The 25,762-nt window shown below is 46.0% G+C and overlaps 1 long non-coding RNA gene across 1 annotated transcript in view; it reads right to left on the minus strand.

Annotated features, from left to right (window-relative positions):
- Window positions 1-289: 289 nt before the first annotated feature.
- The window catches only part of LOC103792427 (uncharacterized), a 55,040-nt gene continuing 29,567 nt past the window's right edge, over window positions 290-25,762 (minus strand). Inside the window, exon 6 of the long non-coding RNA XR_004741779.3 lies at window positions 290-428. This is a non-coding gene — a long non-coding RNA (uncharacterized LOC103792427). The remainder of the gene's footprint in view (window positions 429-25,762) is intronic.

Below are 25,762 nucleotides of genomic sequence, written 5' to 3' on the forward strand. Positions count from 1 at the left end.
ACCAGTTAAAGAGTCAAAATAGGTATGTCTATGGCTCTTAAACCTGGTGGCATATTGGGATCACCTAAATAGCTTAAAAAATATTCATGCCCAAACTCTACACAAATGAATTTGACTTTTTGTGGTGGTTTAAAGTCCCTTCAGATGATTTTCATGTCCCGCATGAGTAGCTGCCTCTGCTACTCCTTAGTTAACCCAGCCTCACATCCCAATACTCAACACACATTCTTCCATGGACATCAGGGAAAGCTAGGTAATCTGCAAGAACAAGCACCACCAAGATTTCAATGGCTTAAAGACAAAGATTTATTTATCACTCATCCAAAGTCCACCGTGGGTCCAGCAACTTTCCAGGGCAGCTGCTCTCCATATGATGACTCAGTGTCCCTGATCCTTCCTCTCAACCCGTGCTTCCATGGTGGTCATGGCTGGAAAAAAAAAAGCACTGAAGACACTTTCACTGCCAATCAAATGCTTCAGCCTATAGGTGACACACATCACTTCCAATAGCAACCTGTTGGTCACATGATGTAGTAGATGAGGTATAGTCATATCACCCCACATGATAGCAAGTGTGGGAGTTGGGGAAATACTTCTCTCAAGTGCCCCAAAATAGAGGAAAGCTGGGTATGGATAACTACTAGTAACATCTACAAGCCTCTTTGCATCACCTGTGCTATGTTTGCTGCTCCCTGCATGGCAATCCCCTGCCTCTCCATTCTCCCCATCCTCACTACCCTTTAAGGCCTGGCTGAAACCTCAGCCCCTCCTTGAAGTATTCAACCAAATCTTTCTGCACTGATCCCCTAGACCTGCCACCCTCAGTTCTCATTATCTATGGGGTACGTTTTGGCATTTGTAGTTCATTAAGCATTTTCAGTCTTTACATTTATTCTACTGATAATAATTTACTCCTTGATTTGGGGCAAAGTATCAAGAGGTACTATTGTTCTCACCAAAAGAGATGAATGTATCAGAAAGGTGGGAGGGATGGGCACTTAGGGAGTGAGCTCTGTGACTTCTGAACATTTGTGTAGCTCCAAAATGGTGAGCTAGAGGAGGTGCGGATCTGGGAACTTTGAAAAGGTTTCAAAAGTTCCTCATCCCAAGAAGCTTAAGCTAAAAAAAAAAAAAAAAAATGTACACCATTAAAGAGAACTGGGCATTTCCACAGGAGGAGGATGACTTTAGAACTACTAGTTATCTTAACGAAGGAATAAGAAGAATTTTAAAATGCCACAGGTTGCATGGAAAGCCCACCACTTAGCCCAGGACTGAAAAGGACAAGCACAGAAGATGGGAGTTAAAGGGCATTACTTCCCCTGAGCTCCCATTGCACCCTGAACAGATGGGGTCCCTGCAGTTTCCACAGGCTCTTGTACCTTTCTGCTGACATTGCTGCTTATTTATTCTTATTTAACAGATATATATCATCTACTATGTAGCAGGCACTATGACATGTCCTTCATCTCATTACAACCATATGTGGGTTATAGTCCCCCTTATTCCCTTTACAGGTGAGGAAACCAAGTTTAAGTATCTTGCACAAGGTCATTCCTAGCAAAAGGCAGCGCCACTAGCTCCTTCACAACAGGTGCATATCTTTATATGCCCAGCAACTAACAATAGCAAGCACATAGGAAGTAATCAACTGCCTTTTAAATGAATGAATGAAGTCTTGTTTTCCTCTGAAGCCAGACTGCCTGGGTTCAAGTCCTTCTACTGCTTGCTAACTGTTTGAACCTGGGCAGGTTATTCAACCTTTCTGCACCTCTGTCTTCTCACCTGTAAAGTGGGAATAAGAGTCCTCACACAGTTTTTGTGAGGACTGAAAAAAACTAAAAAAATATATATATATATGTAGTACATCTAAAGAGTTTAGCACCATCCTGGAACAGAGGAAACACTCAGGAAAGTCTTAGTTATTATCATTTCACATGCTATATCTTAGCTCATCAAACTACAAACTCCTGTAAATCCATAGTAACCATTTACTTTCATACCTGAAACCAGAATGTGGTAGGCATCCACAGTAATATCCAAGTAAGATTGGATATTACTATTACTGCTACATAACAAAATTCAGCAGTTTAAAACAAAACAGATTTATTTTTTTACAGTTCCTGTGGGTCAGGAATGCAGGCCCAGCTTAATCTGGTCTTCTACTCATGGTCTTTCACAAGAACATAATCAAGATGTTAGCCAGGGCTGTGGTCTCATCTGAAGGCTCAATTGAGAAAAAATCTGATAGTGTTTATTCATAGCTATTGGACTAAGGGCCTTAGTTTCTTACTGGCCACTGTCTGGTGGTCCTCGGCTTCTTCCCACATGGGCCCTTATAGTTCACTTCATTATAGCAAGTTCTTCAAGACCCAGAAAGAGTGAGAGGATGCAAACAAGAAGAAAGTCATAATTCTTATGTAACCTAATCATGGAATTAACACCCCATCACTTTTGTCATATTCTATTAGTTAGAAGGAAGCCATTCTCTAGGTTCTGCTCACACTTAAGGGGAGGGGTTTACACAAGGGCATGGACACCAGGAGGTGAAATTAGAGGCCTATTTCAGAAACTGCTGACCACAGGGATCAAACATATTTGTTGACTGAATTCAAGAGGCAACTCTACTTTAGATGAAAGTAGGCAAGGTGGAGATGTTGATGTTTAGGGTTCTGATGTTTGGGGTTCTGATTCTACTTCTGCCTCTAGGGTATATCTTTTTAAACCCTCCTAGGACCTTGGTTTCTAATTCTATAAAATGAGCAGCCTAGACTAGGAGATGCCTCAGGTACCTTTTATCCAGCACTCTAGAGTTCTAGGTTTCTAAAAATAATTTGCCAGATCTTAATTCAATTAAGCTTATAAAGTTAGATTTCTCTGTACTCTTGGAAAGCTTCCAGGTACACAATTATCTGAGTCCCGTCTTGATAGAGGTGAAAGGTGAATCTCCACCTTCCTCTCCAGCAGCCATGCTGCCCCTCCATGCCATTACTGGTGGAAGGAAGGAAGTAGGGCAGGCAGAGTCCTCAGGAAAGGGAAGGTCCCAGGCGTTTCCATTTGCCTTCCTCCTACCTCCTTGCCCTGAATTGCTCTGGAGGGTAAATCACAGCCCAGCACAGGAAGCCAGGCAGGCTGGCACCAAACCCTCGGTGAGATGAAAGGCCCTTTCGAGGTGCATAATTCAGAGCAGCAAGCCCTGCATGGAGCATGTGATTAGAATAAATGTGTGTCCCTGAGGCTGAACACAGTTCTGCAGCATGGCAAGCTCATGCACATTCCCCTTGGAATTCTTCTTATCTCCCATCCCACCACTCATTTCCTTCCCTCGGATGGCTCAGCAGCAGCCCACCCAGTGAGCTCTGACTTTCCAACAGCACTCTCCGTTCGTTACAGAAACAGTACAGGAAGCCAGAAAAACATGACGGGAGATTAGGAGTTTGAAGAGTCTAGTGTAGGTCCAGTCTGTGACCCTAATCTGTGGCCCAAGTGAGTCCCTTCCCCTACCAATCCTCAGCTTCCTCATCCATTAAGTATAGAATTTGGATTAGATGACTCTCAATATCTCATCCAGCTCTTAAATCCTGTGGTTCTTACATTTCCCTGAACTGAGCAGGGAAATTGGGGGTCACTAGATGAGTTTTGATGTGTTTGACCATGAGTAACTACCATGGTTGAAATGATGGTGTCCCCTCCAAAATTTATGTTTAAATTTTATCCCCAATGCAACACCATTAAGAGGTATGGCCTTTAGGAGATGATTGGATCATAAGGACTCTGCCCTTATGAATGGGATTAGGTATATTTATAAAAGAGTTTGATGGAGGGAGTTCATCCATTTTCACCCTTTCCATCCCTTCTGCCATGTGAAGACACAGTGTCCTTCCCCTCCAGAGGATACAGCAACAAAGTGCCATCTTAGAAGCAGAGAGCTGTCCTCACCAGACACCCACGCCTGCCAGCGCCTTGATCTTTGACTTCCCACAGAATTCCTCTAGAATTCTGAGAAAATAAATGTCTGTTTTTTATGAATTAGTGAGTTTCAATGTATTTTGTTATATCAGCAAAAATGAACTAAGACAGTAATAGAATCTCAAATAAAATGTGACTTCTGCACATTTATCCCACTTAGTAAACAATACAGAGATAGGAAGCAGTCGTTTTGGGGTAGTGTTTCAGCATTGTTACTTTTGCATCTTCCTTCGTTGCCAACCCCAGTGAGAGCCAACTCTCTCAGCATCAGACCCTCACACCATGAGCAAACACCACAGGCACTGTGGTGGACTCTCTTTGATGACGCTCCTTAACAGGGAGGAAAGCTTTTCCCAAGCACTTTCATGTCCTATTATGGGTGGGATTGTGTCCCCCAGAAGGAAATGTGGGGGACACAATGTGTGCCTCACAATGTGGTATTATTTGGAAGTAGGGCCATTCATCACAGATATAATGAGGAATTAAGAGGAAGTCACACTGGACTAGGCTAGGCCCCTAATCCAATCTGACTGGTGTCCTTGTAAGAAGAAGAGAGAGACACAGAGGGGAGATGGCCATGCGAAGTCAGAGAAACACAGGGAGAACACCATGTGACAAAAGAGGCAGAGGCTGGAGTTCTGCAGCAGCAAGCCAAGGACTGCCAAGGATAGCTAGAGACGCCAGAAGCTAAGAGAAAGGCATCAGAGAGATCCTCCCCTGAAGCCTCCAAGAAAGCATGGGTTCGCTGACACCTTTTTTATGCTTCTAGCCTCCAGATCTGAGAGAATACATTTATGTTGTTTTAAGTCACCCAGGTTGTGTACTTTGTTATGGCAGCTCCAGAAAATGAACACATGCCCCTTCTGCTAAAACTGAGTTACAAGTCCACAACTATCGGTAAATCACCCACTGGTAAAAAGAGAGTGGTATTGCCATGGTCAGTCGTGGCTCATCTTGTGAGGCTGAGCTCATTGCTTCCAGGACAAAACCAGGTTCTACAGACTACAAAAATATTAGGAAGTGACTATCAGGTTTCCGAGTCTAACATACACATTTCGAAAAGTGAAAAAAAAAAAAAAGGCTCAGAGAAGGGAAGCATCCTGTTTCAGCTCCCCTGCCTGTGATGCAGTACCTTCTCACTGCATGTGTGCAGTTGCTCCATGTGTGGACTCCTGCCCTCTCTTAGTCTGTGCTTTGCCATTCAGGCTTGCACAGATTACAGCAAATTACTAAACAATGCTTGATGAGAGGCAAAGTAAGAAAAGGGTATTTTCCAAGCCTTTTGGCATCCCAGCTCACACAGAAGATTCGAAATAGAGCTTCTGGGTCTGGGTACAGCTCAGTCTGGATGAGAAATGGGATTGGGAAGGAAAAGTCTGAATGCTGCTCCCTTAGAGGTCAGGAGTCACAGCAAAGGCTGAGGTTGGATAGGGTGTTAAAATGAGAAGGGACAGAAGAAGAACATGACACCGGAAGAGGACAGCATGCCTGGCCTAGCCTGCAGAAGGCATGCTCTTGGAGTCCTGAGCTGACATGGAAGGCTTTCTCATGAAGACTCTATAGATAAACACAGACATGTCTAGGAAAAAAACAGTTATATTGCTGCCAAGAATGTCTCACGAGCACCTCACAGTCGGAGCAACCCGTATCTCCTCCAAATGCTCTTCACCGTGTGTTTTCTGTCTTATCAAAAAGTGTCTGCATTGGCCCAGTTGTCCAAGCCACAGTCATGGGAGTCATCCTTGCTCCCTCCCCCACCCCCTCTTTAGCCAATCACTCACCAGTTCTCCCTCCTAAATACTCATCAAACCCATGCACCTCTCCCAGTCCGTCTACCTCCATCATGCTCGCCTGCGGAGATTACCCACAGTGGTCTCATTATTCATCTGTTGCCTTTACTATCCCTTCCTGCCTTCCCCATACTCCAGTGCCTGCAGCTGGAATGGGCTTTCTGAAACCTGGATCTGATCACCTCACTGCTTAATGCCAGTCAGTGGCTCCCCATGGCTTTCGCATTAACGTCCAATCTTCCTGACTTGCTTTCAAGCCCCCTCATGACCTTCCTCCTACTTCACTCCAAGCCTTCTCTCTCACTCCATTTCCCCTGGACCCTGGCCTTCATTCTTCACACTTCACAAAACCACCCTTCCTATTTCCCCAGCAAACATACTCTCTTAAGCACCAGCACGCATCTCCCCACCATTCCTACCTGCTCCATCCCCTGGGCCCAAGTCTAGACTGAGCCTCTTGGCCCTCAGGTTCATTTTGCACCCTCCTGGGTCAATTCTGTGTTGTCAGGGGTGGGAAGGACCAGGCTGACCCCTGTAGGTGGCAATTTCCAGCCTCCCCTGTCACAGGCTACTGGCTGGGGTCAGACAGTGGGAGGCAGTGACAGGAGAAAGGGAAAAGAGGGTATTTCTTTCCTCTTTCTCTGCCTCAGGGGATATCAGCAGCGGTGTCTCATCTAGGATCCCACCAGACACACCCAGTGTGGCTCTACTTTCCACTAGGGGATTCTATGATCTCATAACGCTGCCTCCTGCCCTGTGGCTCTAACTGAGGTACAGTAACTGCTTCCTGGAGTTGTTAATTTCTAAGTCAACCGACCCCTTCCATCACCTGTTAACCAGTTTCTAGCATTAAGTCACTTCAGTTATAAATACACTATGTGATTTTTGTTTTCCTGGTTTTTCCTAACTGGCATGGGCCTTCTCTGTCATCAGCTCCCTGTCCTTCCCCAAGGCATCCCTATTCATCCTAAATTATAAGGACTGGTTAGCTTATGTCTACTCCCTTCTGATCTGAGTGCCCCACGAAGGCAAAGTCCATGTCTGCTGGCTTGCCATGGTACCCCATTGTACCCCTAAATAGTACCTGCACACAGTAAGTATCCAATAAACACTTGAATGGGTGAGTGACAGAATGAATACACTTTGTCACTAAGTTTCTTGCCTATTCTTTCAACTGCCCAAGTCTACTTTGTTTTTCTCTGTCTTTCAAACCCCGCTTCCCCAAGAAAATAATAACCTTTGCTGTTTTATCCTTACTCTATAGCTTCCCCCTTTCCATTACTTTATTAAGTACAAGTAATATGGGGTAAACCATCCAAAGGTCTCTGCCCACACAGGCTTCCCCTTTCCATGGCACATCTCCTGGGTAGGGGCCACAGCCAGGGCTACTGACCAGAAGAGAAAGAGAGTTACAGGGTACAAGGATGTGCAGAAAGCTGCCTGACAGAATTCTGGCTGGGGCTTTGGCTGTGGTTCCTGCAGGGAGCTTCCACCTGGCATCACAGGGTATGAATCTGGAGACAGCTTCATGAGTAGGAAGGCCTTTGCGCCATTTCCCCTTCCCAGTGTTCTGAGCACCTACTTGCTTCCCTGCAATGCAGCTTTGCTAGAGCGAGGTGAGGATGCAAAGGAAAGAAGATACTTAGGTTTGTTCCCAGGTATGGGCTGGGTAGAAGTGTCATGCCTAGTTTGGCAGCCTAGCATGGGAGGGGACAGGGTGCCCAGTAGAGGGAGGGAAGCATAGGCAATGAGCTGGGACCACTGCTATGGTCTGAGTCGCTGTTTTCCCTCTCTCCCTCCTAAGCCCACACATCACATTTCAATCAGCTCGGAGGATCTGTGCAGCAGTGGGAGACAGAATGCAGGGAGGCAGAGCATCCAGCCACAGCCTCCCTGGCTCCATAAGCTGATTAGAAATAAACATGAGGGCAGTACACAGCAGTGGCTTTCTCACCATATGCAACAGAATCTGTTTCTAGGGCCAGGCTAAAAGTCAGCAGGCAAGAGAGGAGGGCACTGAGACACTTAGGCAACGGCTCAGGGGCCGGGTGCCTTGGGGCCATTTTACCATCCCTCTGTCTCCAAGAAAAATTTCCAAGATCCAGTCCAGGCACTCTTGACTCCATCTGGATAATGAGACACTCTAAAGAGTGAAGTGCAGGTCACCACATATCTCAAGAAAATAAGAGGATTCAATGGAAGAGGAATCTGGATTGGTGCAAGGGTTGGAAGAAACCTCTCCCCTGTGGCAGCCAGAAATCTTATCTTGGAGTCCTGGATCTTCACATGATACGACGAGGAAAAGCTAGGAGAGAGGGACTTCTCAACCGTGTGGGTTTGGGATGGGTGGATGAGGGGAACTCAGGATCAGCGCTGCTGGGGATATAATAACAACCAACACTCACCCTTACTGAGAATGTCCTAGGCACCAGGCCCAATGCTAGGCACTGTTATAATGTCAAAATGATGACGTTAAATCCTTATCACAAGCCTCGGAAGTAGCTGCTATTGTCCTCATGTTACAAAAGAGGGGAACCAAGGCTCAGAGAAGTAAAGAGCCTTGCTAGGGCCACACAGCTAGGTGTGAGTTGCCCAGTCAGACCTGGAAACCAAGCTTCCAACACCCATCACTCTTGCAGTGACACCTGTGCCCTGTCCCCCAGTGCAGAGCCATCACCATGGTACTGCAGCAGGGGAGGCTAGGCCCATAGCTTTCCAGTGGCAGGCAGAGGGATGGCTCTAAAGTGGATGATGCTGGGTGGGAGACCCCACGGGTCTGGTTCCCTCTGTCTAGAGGCCTTTGGTTAGGGCAGCTGGAAGCCCAATCATCTTACCTCATGCTTCTAGCACCTGTCTGGTTACTAACAGGGACAGTGGTTGAGTTTCCCCTCTGTCTCTAAAGTTTCGCCGTGTCCAAGTGCCTGGGCACAGCCACTGCCTTAGGTCAAACCCTGGCCATTTTTCATGTGGCCCATCTGAGCAGCCCCCTACCTCTGACCTAGCCAGCTGCCGCCATAATTCTTCCTGAGGCAACTCGTCATGTCGCCTCTCTTAAACTAACTCTTTCAGGATCACTTTTGCCTGGGAAGCAAAGTTCAGATTGCTTAACTTGACTTTCCCAAGCTGTCCTCAACCTGCCTCCAGGGTCCTGTCTCTCCCACATCCTCTGCACTCCGGAGACCTCAGAGGCCTGGCTGTTATCCTGGGTGTGCCTTGCATTGCCACACTTCCTCACTTATGCTGGTGCTCCCATTCCCTCTTTCAGGGTCAGATTTCCTGCTCCTGCTTATTTCCTTTGGCAAAATGTCACCTTTCCTGCCCAACTCAAATGTCACATGCTTTATGAAACTTTTCCTAGAAGCTTCTCCTCTGTGCCAACTCCTCCCCTGCAGACTCCTTCTGAGTTTGTGATGAAGATGAGGATGATAATAGGAGTAACAGCTGGCTGGGTGCAGTGACTCACATCTGTAATCCCAGCACTTTGGGAGGCCAAGGTTGGTGGATCATGAGGTCAGGAGTTCGAGACCAGCCTGACCAACATGGTAAAACCCCATCTCTACTAAAAATCAAAAAAAAAAAATTAGTCAGGCATGGTGGCATGTGCCTGTAATCCCAGCTACTTGGGAAGCTGAGGCAGGAGAATCGCTTGAACCCAGGAGGCAGAGATTGCAGTGAGCTGAGAGTGTGCCATTGCATTCCAGCCTGGGTGACAGAGCGAGACTCTGTCTCAAAAAAAAAAACAAAAATGTAGTAACAGCTAACACTGAGGAATGCTCATTCCGTGCCTGGTACTTTTCAAACATTACCTTGTTCAATTCTCACAACAACCCAAGGAGATGAGTGCCATAATTATCTTCATTTCCTAGATAGAAAATGGAGGCCCAGAGAGATTAGGTAACTTGCCCATGGTCATGCAGCTCACAAGTGGAGAGGAGCAAGGATTCAACCACAGCCATGCAGTTCCTGCGCCTGTGCTCTTAAGCACCCCCGGGGCCTCCTCCACACAAAGAACACCCATGGGGCACATATCCAAAGGTTCCTCTGCAGAAGGATTGCTCGCCTGATATGAGAGGCCCTGAGCCACCTGTCTCTCCTGACCATCTGTGAGCTCCTTGAGGGCAAGGTCTGTCTTAGGAATCGGTCTTGTATCTAGCAAAGCATCAAGGACAACGATGAACAAGGTGTTTGCCGGAGAGAACAAATGAATGATGTATAATGATAATTAATTAAAGCATCATTCTATCTGAGTCACCACAGGAGAGTGATAAAGTCCCCAAGATGATGACCCAGTTGTGAGATGAGGGTCTCTGCTGTCTCCCAGGCAGAAATGTGGGAAAAGAGGCCAGGAAACGTGTCCTCTATGAAGGACCCTTGATGGGGCTCTGTGCACACGGGGAGAGGGAGGTCACATGTCCTTTCACTGTCTTTTGGGCCAACAGTTTAGGGCAGGGGCAGGGCATACCTTTTCCTTTTTCCTAAATATTCAAGTCTCATGTAATACCTCATTGACTCTACTGTTTATGGGCTTACCAAGTCCCGTGAGACATGGCCAGCCATCTGCCCCTTCTCTCACCCACACGCTTCACTGTAGAGATGGAGGTGGAGTTGGGATTTACATAAATCAGGGGGAGAAGGTAATGGGTGACAGTGCCGTTAGCCACTGAGAATGAGCTTCCTCACCCTGAGTCTGAAATCCACACACCCCACTGGACCTCCTACAGAATCCCCATCTCAGTTCAGTTCACCACCCATCTGGCTATCCAAATGAGGAATCTCCCACTCTCCATCACCACCTCCCTCCCTCTCACCCCCACGCTCCGCCAGTTTCCAGGCCCTGTCACTCCGTTTCCCAAATATTGCTGAACCTATCCCTCTTCTTCACCGCCATGATCCCAACTCGTGAGATCACGAGTTCTGGTCTAGAACTGGAAAGCTCCTACCTTCTACTTATTTAGCTCCCATGAAGCACATTATAATTTATAAATGGGATCATACCACTTCCTGTTTAAAAAATTCCAATGTCTGTCACTGCCCAAAGGATGGCACCTATGCCTGTAACCTCTTCCCACCCCCTCACTACCTTCCACTCCTCTGCAACAGCACACCATGCCATTGTCAGGCCTTCTGCCCAAAGTACCTCCGCATCTCCACTCTCGCCCTTTCTCACCTGGCTGGCTCCCCTCCCTGTGGAAGACATGGATCAGCTCCTCTAGGAAGCCCTCTGCAAGCCACTCCCTCTTCAAATGCCCCCTCCCCTGAAATTTGGCCACCTGCCCAAAGTATTCCCATATAAAAATTGCTCGTGAGACTCGATAATTTCACCGAAATCATTTCATCGTACGTATTTCCCCACTGAGCTAGTTCAGGACAGGAACTCTTATTAATGCTCCCATTTCCTGGCCCTAGTATATAGCACCTGGAATGGGACCTAACAGAGGCTCAGTGAATGTGTCTTGAATTGAACTGAAGTCATCTTTGAATCATCCATCTGTAAATAGTCTAACTCCTGAGCCTACTCACAGGGCTGCTGTGAGACAAGAGAGAGACTGCTTGTAAAGTGCTTAGCATGGACCCAACGGTTGTTCACTATTAACATAACCATTATTACTATAATCCAGTGCCCCTCAGGCTGGGCATTAGGAGACACAGATTCTAATCCCAGAACTGATGTTAACTATCAGGGTGACCTTGGGCAAGTCAATTACCCTTTCCAAATTCATCCTCAATAAACATTATTTTCCTTCCTTGCTTCACCTCCAGTGCTGAATGATTCTCTATATAATCTCTGCCTCTCCCTTACTTCTGCATAGACAATTCAGAATTTGCAGATGACTTACAGTATATCTGCACTTACAAACTCTGCATTTATGAATAACTCAACACATAAGTAATCACTTTGAAACCCACCACATGGGGTAACCTCTTCCCTCTCATTCCCTGTTGGCATTTTCACATTAAAAAGTGAAAAAAGAATTGAACCAAAGAATAGTCCTTTAAATTAAATATGTTTAGCCTTACAACAAACAAGTTACATTTTTCTTATTTTCTCATTTCCTTGTGGACTGGTAAAGCTTCATTGTGAATGAATAACCACCAGCCTGGATCAATACTTGGAAACAAAGAACTTTGGTGCCCACTATGGGGTCTCCACGGCAAGCACAAACACCTCTTAGTTACCAAATCCCACTGACCCACACAGCCTCAGCTCCTCCCCTAACTGTGGGGAAATTCCATCAGCAGACGGGGGACAGGATGTTATCAAAAACAGCACTGCAGCCAGGCCCAGTGGCTCATCCCTATAATCCAGCACTTTGGGGGGCCAAAGCAGGAGGATCACTTGAGCCTAGGAGTTCAGGATAGTGACCTGTGCAATACAGTGACCCCATCTCTACAAAGGTAATTTTGTTTTTAATTAGCCAGGCATGGTGTCATGTACCTGTAGTCTCAGCTACTTGGGAGGCTGAGGTGACAGGATCACTTGAACCCAGGAAGTTGAGGCTGCAGAGCTATGATCAGACTACTGCTCTTCAGCCTGGGCAACAGAGCAAGACTCAAAAAAAAAACAAACAAAACAAAAAGCAACCTGCCCTTTCTGAAAATCTCTAAACTGTGTCAAGCTATAAAAAAGAAAATCACTGTTTCTATAACTCCAATTGTACTATTACTCCCTTCCCTTCTGAAGAGATCCACCTCACAGAAGCTACTTTAAGATTTGAAGCCATTTTCTCCCAATAGCAGCAAGAAGAAGGCAGGGAACTACATTACCCAGAAACCCTGTGGAGGAACCTGGGCTGATCCATGGCTTTCATTTCTACTGGCAGTAGCCTGAGCTGCTGAGTAGGCAGAGAGAATCTCCTCTGAGCTCTAAAGACCAATCAGAGCATGAAACCGAGGGTGATGTTTCCATCTGCCTCACCAAGAAACTCAGGGTGGATGTGAGGCAAGTAAAACGAAAGTGTTGAGTTTTTCTAAGGCTGTTTTAGAAAAGAAGACTTGAGCAGAAACAGTCTGCTAGTAACTAGTCCCTTATCCATGGGCTGGTGGAAGCACTGCAGAGCCCAGACTCACACAGCCACCTCTTCTACCCACAGAGGATACTGTTTGCCTTATTTCTTTATCCTTAAGGCTGGGAGAAAAACTATCTCTGTGATCAGGGAACCCTTGATCTGATGGGGAAGATGTAGCCCTTCTCTTCAGAGAAATCCTGATCTGACAGAATCCTGACCCGTGACTTTCAAGAGCCTTCAGTCTAACGGGGGTGACAGGGCTCCTGCCCCCAGGGAGCTCCCAGTCTGATGGGAGAAGCAGAGGTCCCATCTTCAAAGAGCATCCAAGTGATGGGGGAGCTCAGCGTTCAGCTCTGTGCACTCGCTGCCAAAGTGTCCTGTGCAGCTGTGAGGGACACAGGTGACTTGGCACTTGTCCTTGTCTTTGCCCCACTGAGCCTGAGACTGGGCTGGCTCTGGAGATGAATGGGTAGTCCACGCACCAGGGAGAAGAACTTTGAGGATGCAGGCAGATCCAACTGTAGCAGAACTTTGCAGCCTGAGCAGGTGGCCCGCCAAGGGCAAGCTGCTCTGGAACCCTTATTGGCCAGAAACCTTTATTCTTAGCCCTCTTTCCACCCTCAGAATGCTGTTCTCTATTTTTTTCCTCTTTCAGAAACTGGCCCAGCTTTCCCTATTCAGGAAGCTGTCAGGGGTTACTGTCGCACTTCTGCCTGTCGTGTTCCACATAAGGCAGGCAGCTGCGTAGGGCTGCCACAGACACATACCTTTCCTGATTTGACATCCTTTCCTCTCTCAGGGATTTTTTTGGGTCCCTTAATTCTTTCAGAAGTCCCTGTACTCCTCAAAAGTTGGGCCTGAATCTCTTCCTTTGAAATTGTTTTGTTCCTAGCTGACCTAGGACTCTCTACATGTAGGATCTTTGGGGTCTCCACAAGGGGGGACCTGTCCCCTCCAGAGGATTTGAAATTAGAAACCTTGTATTTGAACCCATCCCTGCCATCCGAAAGCTGTGTTACTGGAGCTAAGACACTTCACTTCTCTAAGCCTGTTGCCTCGAAAATGGGTAAAATACGAACATTTTTCCCAACTCAAATGGTAGCAAAGTTGTTTAAACGATTAAGAGCTCCGAAGTATTGGTTACCATTAGCATTTAGCTGAGAGTTTCCTGGGTGCAACCAACACCTGGGATCCTCATTCCTAATGTATAAAACAAAGATAAAATGTGACTTCTCAGCTGACAGCCAGGATGGGGTTCCTGGAAGCCCTTCCTTTTCAACTTCTTCCATCTCCCTTCCTCCTAAAGACCTCAGAGCCTCCAGTAAGCGTAGTTACAAAGTTAGAACATCACTCAACAACAAAGCCCAACTCTGAAGATCATATCATTAGGAATTAGCAGGAAACTCAATCAGATAATTTAAATTAAAAGATGGTTATATTTCTTAGATATCAAGTAATCTGGAAGTAGGTGTTGCTGGTATTGATTTATCACTGTGATGCCAGAGACCTTGGCCTTTTCTACCATTCCATTCCGCCACCCCCAAAAAGCTGGCTTTCTTCCTCGTGCTTAGATATGATGGTCTCAAGATGGTTTCTGTAGCTCCAGGCATCACATCTCATTCAATGAAGGAAGGAAGAGGTCAAGGGAAGGACAGGATCTACTGATGTCAGAGCAAATGCTGTAAGGCCATGACCTCTACAGCAGATAGACCTCATCTTTCCAGGAGGGTCAGGTGGGACTGCAGAAGTGTGGTGTGCCTAGCCTTTTGGACAAGCAGCCTCACCCGCCTGAAACTTGCTGCTCACCCAGTTCAGGTTTCCAAAGGATCACCTGTGTAGATATGTGCTCGTCAAGTATAGAATCTTTATCCCTCACCAGATGGAGAGGGTGGAGAGCAGGTGGAAGGACCCCATTTCCAAAGCCTCCTCCACCTCCTGGTGGCATTCAAGCTTGTCTCAAACACTGGAGGTGGAATCTCTGGGAACAGAACTATGTCCCTCAGAGGTTGCCAGCTTAGTCACTATAATAACTATTTACTTCGCCTTCCTCTCACTGTTCTCTACAGCAATACGATTAGAAGCACATGCTGTGCTAGGCAGAGATTATTAGAGATGCAAGACCATAAAAAGGCCCCCTCTGTGCCAACTATCTCTTCTACAGAGGTTCTAGTGCACACATCTGAAAATGCAGCACTACGTTCTTAATATTTCACCTCAATTTTCTTCCTTTTATAGCACGGCAGGAGGTGACTGGTGGTGAGATGAGAGTTTCCTGGGTGCAACCAACACCTGGGATCCTCATTCCTAATGTATAAAACAAAGATAAAATGTGACTTCTCAGATGACAGCCAGGATGGGGTTCCTGGAAGCCCTTCCTTTTCAACTTCCATCTCCCTTCCTCCTAAAGACCTCAGAGCCTCCAGTAAGCATAGTTTACTTCAGAGCATTCCCGTGCTGGGAATCCAGTCCTGGTCTTAAGGCTGACCTCATTGTGCGGCCTTGGGCGAGTCACTTGCTCTCTCAATCTCCTCTTCTGTAAAGTGGAAGTGATAATCACATGTACCTCAAGGTACTATTAAACCACTTAAAGGCCATATTAGAAACTTATTTTAAAATTGTTTATTCTGGGCCAGACACGGTGGCTCACGCCTGTAATCCCAGCACTTTGGGAGGCCGAGGCAGGCAGATCACAAGGTCAGGAGATCGAGACCATCCTGGCTAACATTGTGAAACCCCGTCTCTACTAAAAATACACAAAATTAGCCAGGTGTGGTGGCACATGCCTGTAGTTCCAGCTACTTGGGAGACTGAGGCAGGTGAATCGTTTGAACCTGGGAGGCGGAGGTTGGAGTGAGCCAAGATCACACCACTGCACTCCAGCCTGGGTGACAGAGCAACACTCTGTCTCAATTAAAAAATTTTTTTTTTTTTACTCTGGAAATTTCTTGATTCAAGATTGAAAGGGAAGTGGGTGAATATTATGGGCTAAATTATGTTTCCCAAAAAATGCATGTGTTGAAATCCTAACTTTCAGTACCTTAGAGTGTGGCTGTGTTTGGAGATAGGACCTTTAAAGTGATAATTAAGTTAAAATGAGGCTGTTTGTGTGGGCCCCAGTCCAGTATGACCAGTGTCCTTATAAGAAGAGGAGATTAGGGCACAGACAGTGCACAGGGAAGACCATGCGAAGACACAGGGAGAAGACGGCCATCTACAAGCCAAGGAGAGAGTCCTTGCCAGAAACCAACCTGCCAACACCTAGATCCTGGACTTGCAGCCTCCAGAATTGTGAGAAAATCGATTTCTTTCTTTAAGCCACCCAGCCCATGGCACTTTGCTATGGCAGCTCGAGAAACATAAAGCAGTAGGAATGCTAGATTTTTAAATCCCAAGGCACCTTCAGAAGGCAAAGTGTCATTTCCTCACTAGTACCACAAAGTGTTTAAATAGAGAATCCCACATTGCCAAGCCCCATTCAGGGCTGGGGAGTCATGCACACTCAGCGGGGAGATTCCAGACTAGGTGGTAAATGGCGCTATTTTAGGCATACCCTTTCAGTCAGAGAAGGCATCTGTGTAGCCCCAGCGAGCCCCATGGATGTCAGTTGTGCACCCAACAGCAACCAGCTCATCCTAGTCACAGAGGCAGGAATGAGTGCATGCTCCTGGCGTGTTAATAACATATTGGAAATTATAATTTTCAATTCCCCAGTCCCATATCTGCTACTGTACTTCTGTGCCTGGCTGAACACCACCTCACAGCCATCCAGCCACAAGCTCTCCTGTCACTCCAACTGTCTTCATCCTTTACCCCCAGAAGTGACACACTGACCCTCAGCCACCTGTAAGGATGTCTCCTAGCAGTGGGGACAGAGCACCACACATCCTCCCTGGGCCCCCTTGTGACTGAGGTCCTGTTTGTGAGAAGAGAGAGAGAGCTGGGGAAGCCACAGAGAAGGGTGATGTCGGCTGAGCCACTGCGATCCATAGAAGCTCAATATAACAGCTAAGTTGCTGATTTTAAAAATCAGACAAGATTCAGGGTCATGCTTGTGATACTCCCTATTCACTCACTGATTTCACTTATTCGGCATGGATATTTTGAGGGTCTGCTATGTGCCAGGCTGTGTTCCAGGCTCTGGGGACAGAGCAGAAAGTAATCAACCTCCCTGCTTTCATGGAACTTGCATTTCCTGGAGAATAAAAGGCTTGAAGTAAACTAACTTGGTATGAACACACACACGAAAAATAGTGCCAGATAAGGGAATAACACATGTAGGGATGTTATCTGACAAAAAAGCATCAAAGAAGAATAGAAAAACTTTCAGATTGTTATTAAATGCAGTGAGGAAGCAAACCACGCAGCTGTGTGAAGAAAGAGCAGCATTCCAGGCAGAGAGGGCAGTAAGTGCAAGACCCTGTTCGTGTATTTATGGAACAGCAAGGAGGCGGTTTGACCAGAAGAAAGGGATTGAAGGGAAGATTGGTAGGAGATGAGGTCAGGGAGGTAGTAGAGGCCAGCTCATGTAAGTTCAAGGAAGACTTTGGATTGTATTTGGAGTGTGGTATGAAGCCCCTGAGAGGATTTTACTCTGGAGAATTACATGCTTTAAAAAGATCCCACTGGCTGCTGTGTAAGCAACAGACCGGAAAGGCAAGATTTGCCAATGGAAAGGGTATAGATGGTGAGAAAAAGTTAATTAAGATTATGCCAACATTTTTTTTCCCTGAATACCTGGATGAATAGAAAGGTATTTACCCACTATGGTATAATCTCTGCAGGAGGAAAGAAAGGGGCAGAGAACCACTCATAAACCACAGTGCCTATTCTGCCTCAGGGTCTGGGAACAGGTGGGGCATGTGACGTTATTGGTCTCCGGTAGCACAGTAAGAACCAACACCGAACCTCACATCCCTGAGATGGCCCTTATGTTCTGGCGAACCAAAGGCTGGAAGGCCCCTGAATGTAAAAGTTGGGAGGGCCACCTTCATCATTATCACCTGGGATGGGTGCCAAAGATGGAGCATCCGAGCCCATCCTTACTCCTTCTGAATTAGAACATCAATGTCTAGGGGCTGGAAAGCTACCTGTAACAGGTTCTCCGGATGTCTCCAAAGTCAATGTTCCCTGGCTCTAGCCTTCAATTTGCAGGTAAAGAAACAGCTCTTAACCTCCAGGTCAGGTCTCTTCTATATCAAGCTTCTAGGGTACTCAGTGGCTCAGTTGACGACGTCACCCTTCACCGTGGCTTCCCCAGCTCTCTATCTTCACTCAAACAGAAAATCAGTCACAAGGGGACCCAGAGAGAATGTGTGGTTCTCCAGCCCCACTGCTGGGAGATGTCCTTACCGGTGGTCAGAGTGTCATTCCCGGGGGTAAAGGATGAAGAGAGCTCAGCTGATGGGAGAGCTTATGGCTGGCTGGCTGGCTGGCTGTGAGACAGTGTTAAGCCAGCCACAGAAATGCAGTAGCGGATATGGGACTGGGGTCCTCACTCTCCTGACACTGGCCCTTCTGAGTGAGTTACTGAGACTAGAAGAAAGTGTTGCTACTGATTCCCTCCATAAAGCCACCCCATAGCACAGTCAACATTAACCCAAATAGAGAAAGGCTGAGACCAGGCTCTGATGAAGCCATCTCACTGATTAAGGACGCAGTTTTAAGCAAAACCAGCAGCAGCTACCCCCCTGAATCCCACCACTGGGGATGAATTGGCAACTTTCTCATAAGGCCTTAAGCCAAACACGCAGCCAGCAGTGGGCAGCACACGGCAATTCCAGCAGCATTATGCTTGACTGACTCCTCCTCCCTAAAGCCCCAGTCTCCAAGGAACGTTGATGGCAGAGAGTAGAGGCCCTGTAGACAGATGATTTAGCAAACCCACCTATTTGGTTAATGTGTAAGAATTATAGTGAGAAAAATCAGTCAGAGTTATATCTGGCCCCTTGGAGTTTCATTAAACCCTTTGAGTTTCATTATCCTGACAGGCAAAACTTTCATTCTCTGCCTCTGAAATCTGGCTATCCAGTTACCCACCTGTCCCCCCGAAAAGCCCCAGGTAAAGGAGGCCTCTGCAGTGATGGGAGAATTTTTTTTATCGATTCCCACCTCCAGGTGAGATCTCCAACTAGAAGGTATGGGTATCACATTCTACCTGGGAAGGGATGAGTCCCCAGCAGCCAGGAAGTTCATTGTCTTTAATCACACTAAGGTTTCATGCTCACCTTCACACGGTTGCCCTTATGCGCACGCGCAACTCAACACAGATTCAGATAAACACATATGTACACATTCCAAACAGTTCACATGAATAAATACACGAAGCACATGAAATGAAAGCAGCCATCATAAGTGCTTTCAATATGTTAGGCAACATATGAAAGGCAAGGTAAGTGTTACCTCCTTTAACCCTCACAAGAATTCTTTAAGATAGGTGCCATCGTTATTATTATCTCCATCTCACAGACGAGGAAGGCCATTCGGGGTTTCCAGCTGCAAATGGTAGAGCCAAGATTCTACTGTGTCTCTGTGGTCTGTATTCTCAACCACGACCTTCCAGGTTTCCACTAGGACACATGCCACCCCCTGCACATGTCCCCCATGAATGGTGCTCCCACACCCAACTCTTCATGACCACATACACGCATACCTAACTAAATGCACTGTGCTCTTTGGGGACAAGCACCACGTCAGCAGCATTCAGTGTTTCTCTGACCGTCTCTGGAGGGGAATGGCAGTGCCTTTCAATGCTGTTTTAAGGCTCACTGGTTCCCCTCCAGGCTCAGACCTCGAGAAATTGCCCATTTGTCTTATTCAAATGCAGGCAAATTACTGAGATGGGATAAGTCCTTGTTGAAGCTTCTTGGTGATAGGCAGATCAGGAACAGAAGCATGAACTTTAAATCATCTTATCTAAGTCCACAACATTTAATAAATCTGTGGTCAGGAGCTTTTTCACTTGCTGCTGCCAGTTAAAGTAAGGGGCAGTTTTATAGCTAAGTCCTAATATGCTGGCTCATAAAGAAATCACTCCCTGTTCTGACTTATCAGCCTCCATTATCACTCCCTTAAGCAGAAACACACAGTTTTGTTCTGCTGCTAACACCATTAGCTCAACGTGCACTGAAAATATCAAAACCACCAAGGAACTTCCAGTCTCTAGCAAGTTCCTAGGATGCAAAGCCCCTCTAGATAGGGTGAGAACTGCATGGAAAGAAGTGGGCACTGTGTGGGCAAGGGCAACTGCCTGAGAATGCCAAGCCCTTCTCTGGAGGGTAGACATTAGCTGCCTCACCTCCAGGCTGCAGAGAGGACTTCTGGACTCAAGCCTGGGCAGGTGCAAGTAGTAGGGCTGTTATTCACACCCTTGGGGCTGAGCCTGGTTCCAAGAGGTATTAGGAACATAAACTTGGGTTTGAAATCTGATTCAGAATTTGCTGGCCATGGCCTTAGACAAGTCAACTTCCTAGGTCTCAGCATCCCAATTTATGAAATGTGGATGATAAAAATAGCAACTGTTTTGAGTCCTTGAAAGAATAAAATAGAAAATGAGTTTACTCTTAGGGTCTTTGTCCTAGAGAACATCTCATTCTAGAGGCCAGGAACATTGAGGAAACCTTAGGAAGACTTGGTCCTGGCTGCATTTTCCTTGGAAGAAGGGGTGGTACTCTGTGACCAGCAGAACTAGAAGAGGAATGATCATCCTAGATCATAGTCAAAGAAAGCCAGGATTTAGAGATGAGACATGGAAAGCCCACCTCCAAGATGGCCCTCAGTGATTTAGTCTTGTTCACTCTCTTGTGTAGTCACCTCTCACAAGGTCAGGGTGACCCAGAGAATACAGTGGAGTGTTCTGTACGACTTCCAAAGCCAGGTCATGTGGCTTTCATCTTGGTGGCTGGGATTGCTGTTCTGGGGAAAGCCGGACACCTTGCTATGGGGATGCTCAAGCAGCCTTGTGGAGAGTCCTGCAGGAGGGGAACTGAGGCCCCAGGCCAACAGCCAGCCCCAATTCTCCAAGCATGTGAGTGAGCCACCTTGGAGTTGGATCCTCAGCCCCAGTTAAGCCTTCAGATGACTGCAGATACCTGAGGCAGAGCCACCCAGCCAAGCCTCTCTTGTATTCTTAATCCTTGGAAACCATGAGAGATCATAAATGATTATTTATAATTATAAATGATTCTGGGGTGACTAGTGACACACGTGAAGTGACCAGGACAAGGTCAAACCCCTTATTTTACAGATTAGGCAAGACCATAAAAAAGCAGCTTGCCCAAGGTTGAGAGAAACACAGCGAATGGAACCCAGACTTCTGGGTTCTCAGCTGGCCCTTTCCATATGCAACCTCGAACCTAGTGCCTGGCCTGGACTAGCCTCTGGAAGCTGGATTCAGTGGCATCCAGAAAGTTTCACACATGCCTCTTCCCATCTCCTGTAGTCTCCCTTTGACACATTTCAGGGATTGAGGCAAGGTTATTTAAAAAGATATTATTGTAAAATTGCATCAGGGACAGTTGGCACTCACCAAGTTGCCATACGCTCCTCTGCATCTTCCAGCTTTCCTTGTAGTTAAGTAGGGATGTGTGACTAGTTCTGGACAATAGGCTACAAAGAAAGGTGGCACTACTTCCAGGCAACAGTACTCAAGAGTTGGTACATGACCCTCAGCTCCCTCCTTTTTTGCTTCAGCAACCAGGAAGTCACCTGTTCTAAAGTCTCTATCTATAAGATGCAGCCTGGATCCCTGAGTCGTTAGTTGGAAGAGAACTTCTCTGGAGAGCCGATAGAACAAGAACAGAATTTAAGTGAACCAAAAAGAAATCTTTAGGTATTAAACTTCTAAAACTTCAGAGTTCATTACTGTAACCTAGCTTAGCTTAACTGGACTAGTATATCATGTGTTCTAGATGACATTGCTACTAGTTGGGATAGGGTTATCCAAACCATACTGGATTACGATGGAGTGAAGAATAAGCTATTATAGTGTTAAGTCACTGAGACTTTAAGCTTTTGTATCACATTGTATCAGAGCCTCCTAACTTGTTAATAAATCAACTGAAATGCACCTTATAGCTGAGGATCCCTTACAAATAAGAAAATTGAATGGTGAAAGATAAAAATAAACACAAATATTATCAGTAAGTTTCTGCGTGAATGCAAGTAACAGCAAGTCAAACTAAAAAGAGATTAAAACCATGAGGATACTTAGGTTTACTTCACAGGAAGTCAGAGTTAGGCAGTTCAGCTACTAGGTCAACAGGTCCATGTTGTTATCAGAGACCCAGACTCTCCCTCCTGCCTCTATGAGCCCTTAGCTTGCTGCTTTTCATCCTTATTGTCTTATGGTCAAATGATGCTGCCACAGCCCTAAGTACCATATCCTTACATAACCACTTTTTTATCAGGAATGGAGGAAGGAAAAAAGAGCATTTACCTTTGAGTAGCTCTGTCTTATCAAAGAAGTAAGCCTTTGTTAGACAACCCCAGGAAACTTCCCCTTAGACATCGTACTAGCCATAACTGATTCAAAAACAAAAGGTAAGAGATTTACCAGGTCATTGGGACTATTATCCAATGAGAAAAGTCAGGATTCTCTTAGCAAGAAGTGAAGGTGACAGCCATTGGATTGGGTGGATTATCAATAGTATCTGCCCCATATCTAAATTTGTCTCATTGCCTAAAACCATGGGATTAAAAAAGGAAAAATAAATGGTCAGATAATGATTAGAATAACATTGCCTCCCTCAGGCAAATCCATATTCCTTTTCTTCAAATCCCTTTTTTCAAATTAACTGAGGCTCAGAGAGAAGAAGGACTTGTCCAGAGTTTCCCTCCTGCCGATTAATAACAGAGCTGCATCTTCAAGCCAGATCCCCTGACTCTTGGACAAAGGTTGGGTCCATAGTAATATTTCTCACTGTGGGTTTCGGAGAACATTTTTCATCATGAGCTCTATAAATCAAAAAGGGATGAGCAATCAAGTAACTTTTTAAAGATGCTACCTACTTGATGCCTATCTTGGTGATTCATTATGCCCCCTCGTATATTAAAGTCTCTGAGAGGTCCTGCAGCAAAGGACACATAACATTTAACCTTGTGGTTCCGAAAATGAATTTGAGCATGGAATTGTCTCTTCACAACACCTGTTAACATCTCATGGGACTAGCATTTTGGAGAACACCCTTTGGAAATGCTGTCCTGAACAAAGCAGCTTCCAGCCACCCCACCCCATCATGCAACCATGGTGCTGAACAAATCCATCTGTGGAGACAGGAGTAATTAGTTCAGCATATGCTACTGTGCTTCTCCTGCATTATGGTCCACGTTCCACTCAAGCGGTGCATTTTTCCTCCTAGTTAACAAAGAGGTTTATTTTTGTGTGTTCATTTAGGGATTGTAATCACTTTCAAGAAACAATGAGAGCTCATCACTGGAAAGAATGAGCATGGCATTGGGAGGTTATGGAGAAATCCACTTAGATGTATCTCTGGCCCAGAGAATGCTGGCAATGGCAGTCTGCACAGCTTTACCATGCCCATCGAACACAGAGCACCTCTGCAGACACCATCCCATCACTCTAAAAGCATTTGGGAAGGTCCTTGGCTACCTCCTTGCATGTGGCCAAGATAAAGTCTCTGATTCTTCCAGCCACTGCCTATACAACCTTGGAGAGTTCCCTTCTTCTCTTTGGTCTAAGTTTCCTTGTCATCTATTGATAAAGGCATTGGTGTACTTGGATACTTGTCCCCTCCAAATTTCTGCTGAAATGTGATCCCTAATGTTAAGAGGTGGGGCTTAGTGGGAGGTGTTTGAGTCATGAGGACAGACCCCTCATGAATGACTTGATGCCTTTCCCACAGTAACAAGTGAATTATCTCTATTAGTTCATGGGAGGGCTAGTTACATGAAAGAGCCTGGCACCTCCACCCCTCTCTCTTGCTCCATATCTTGCAATGTGACACGCTGGCTCCCCTTCTCATTTCATTATGATTGGAAGCTCCCTGAAACCCACACCAGAAGCAGATGCCAGCGCCATGCTTCTTGTACAGCCTGCAGAACTGTGAGCCAGATAAATCTAATTTCCTTTAAAAATTACCCAGCCTCAGCTATTCCTTTATAGCAGTCCAAAATCAACTGATATAGGCACTGAGACTTGGAAGGCTTAAAGGTCCTGGGCTTGGGGTCTAAGACTCAGATCATGGACTTCTTCCCCTCCCATAAGGCTGCCTCCTTAGGAACAGCAGGAGACATGAACAGCCTGATATTCCATGCACACTTAGATTTTTTATAAGAGACAGGGTCTTGTTCTGTCACCCATGCTGTAATGCAGTGGCACCATTATAACTCACTGCAGCCTTGAATTCCTGGGTTCAAGCAATCCTCACTCCTCAGCCTCCCAAGTAGTTAGGGCTACAGGTGTATACCACCATGCCTGGCTAATTTCTTTATCTTTTTGTAGAGACAAAGTCTTGCTATGTTGTCCAGGCTGATCTTGAACTCCTGGCCTCAAGCAATTCCCCTGCCTCAGCCCCTCAAAATGCTGGGATTATAGGTATGAGCCACTGCACTTGCCAAGATTTTAAATCTTTTGTTGAAGTAATCACACAGAGAAGTACACACATCAGAAGTATTTGTCTCAGTGAAGTTTTACAAACTGAACACATCAGAGTCACTGGCACTTCTTAAGATATGAACATACCTTGCTGGCACCTTAGAAGCCCCCTTGCCCCTTGTGCTGCCTTCCAGTTACTACCTCCCAGGGGGAGCCACCATCTGCCATCTAATGCCATAGATTGGTTTTGTCTGTTACTGAACTTTATATAAATGGAATCAAACAGTATATACATGTTCTCTCATGTCTGGCTTCTTTTGCTTGAGTATGTTTATGCAATTCTTTCATGTTGCCGAGCGTAATCACAGGCCACTAATTCTCATTGCTGTGTAGTATTCTTCTGCGTGAATACACCACTCTTGATTTATCTCTTCAACTATGGATGGACCTCTTTATTCAGGTAGTTTCCAGTTTGGAGCTATTCAGTATAGTGCTTCCGTGAATGTTCTAGCTCCCAACTTTCAGAGAATCACAAGAACACACTTCTATAGGTATATTATACCTAAAAGTAGAAATATTGGACCATAGGATATACTTTGGTAATATTTCCCAACAGTTGTCTAAAGTGGCTTTATCACCGTATTCTCACAGTGGCCCTACAGAAGAGTTCAGTTGCTCCACACCTTCCTCCAATCCCAGTATTTTCCCTCTCCTTTACTTTGGTCTTCTTGGTGATGGTGTAGTGGCATCCCACTGTGGTTTTAATATGCATTTTCCTGCAGAGTAATGATGTGAGCACCTTCTCGTGTTTATTGGCCACTTGGTTATTCACTTTCAAATAATGTACAAGGCTCATCTTCATTTCTCTCTTGAATCATCTTTTACTTATTAATATGCTGTAATATAAACACAGGGTCCTGGTAACCTCCTACCCACCCATCCTGACATGCCCTAGCAAGGGTGTATGAAAGCAAGTCCTAGGTGAGCAAAGACTGCTTCCTAGATGTGGGGTGCTTCCAGCAGGAGCTGAAGTCTACTCCTCAGCTCCTGATGCCCCTCCTCTTCTCAAGGCCAGACTGACAGATGAGACAGAGTGAGAAGAGCTGGCATTTTCACATAGTGAGTAACTGCTAAGTCTACAGTATGTTCTGAGCACTGCTCTGGGGGTTGGAAATTTTGCAGTGGACAAGGCAAGACAGACCCATCTGGGAACCCAGATGCTCAACTGAGGTTGAGAATGGCACTCCATCTTTCTCCTCTGGAGCTGGGCTGAACTTCCTCACCCAGGACTCTAGGAGTAATAAGTGCCCCGGCTAATAAAAACAAAAAATAAGCTGCTGGCACTTACTGAGCACTTTCTATGTCCCAGGCTTTATGCTAAGTACTTTCATGTGTTAAACCCATGGTTCTCAAATTTTAATGCTCATCAGCATTGTCTAGGGGGT

Source organism: Callithrix jacchus, chromosome 4 (genome assembly GCF_049354715.1).
Source record: "Callithrix jacchus isolate 240 chromosome 4, calJac240_pri, whole genome shotgun sequence".
In the NCBI taxonomy this organism is placed as follows: Eukaryota; Metazoa; Chordata; class Mammalia; order Primates; family Cebidae; genus Callithrix; species Callithrix jacchus.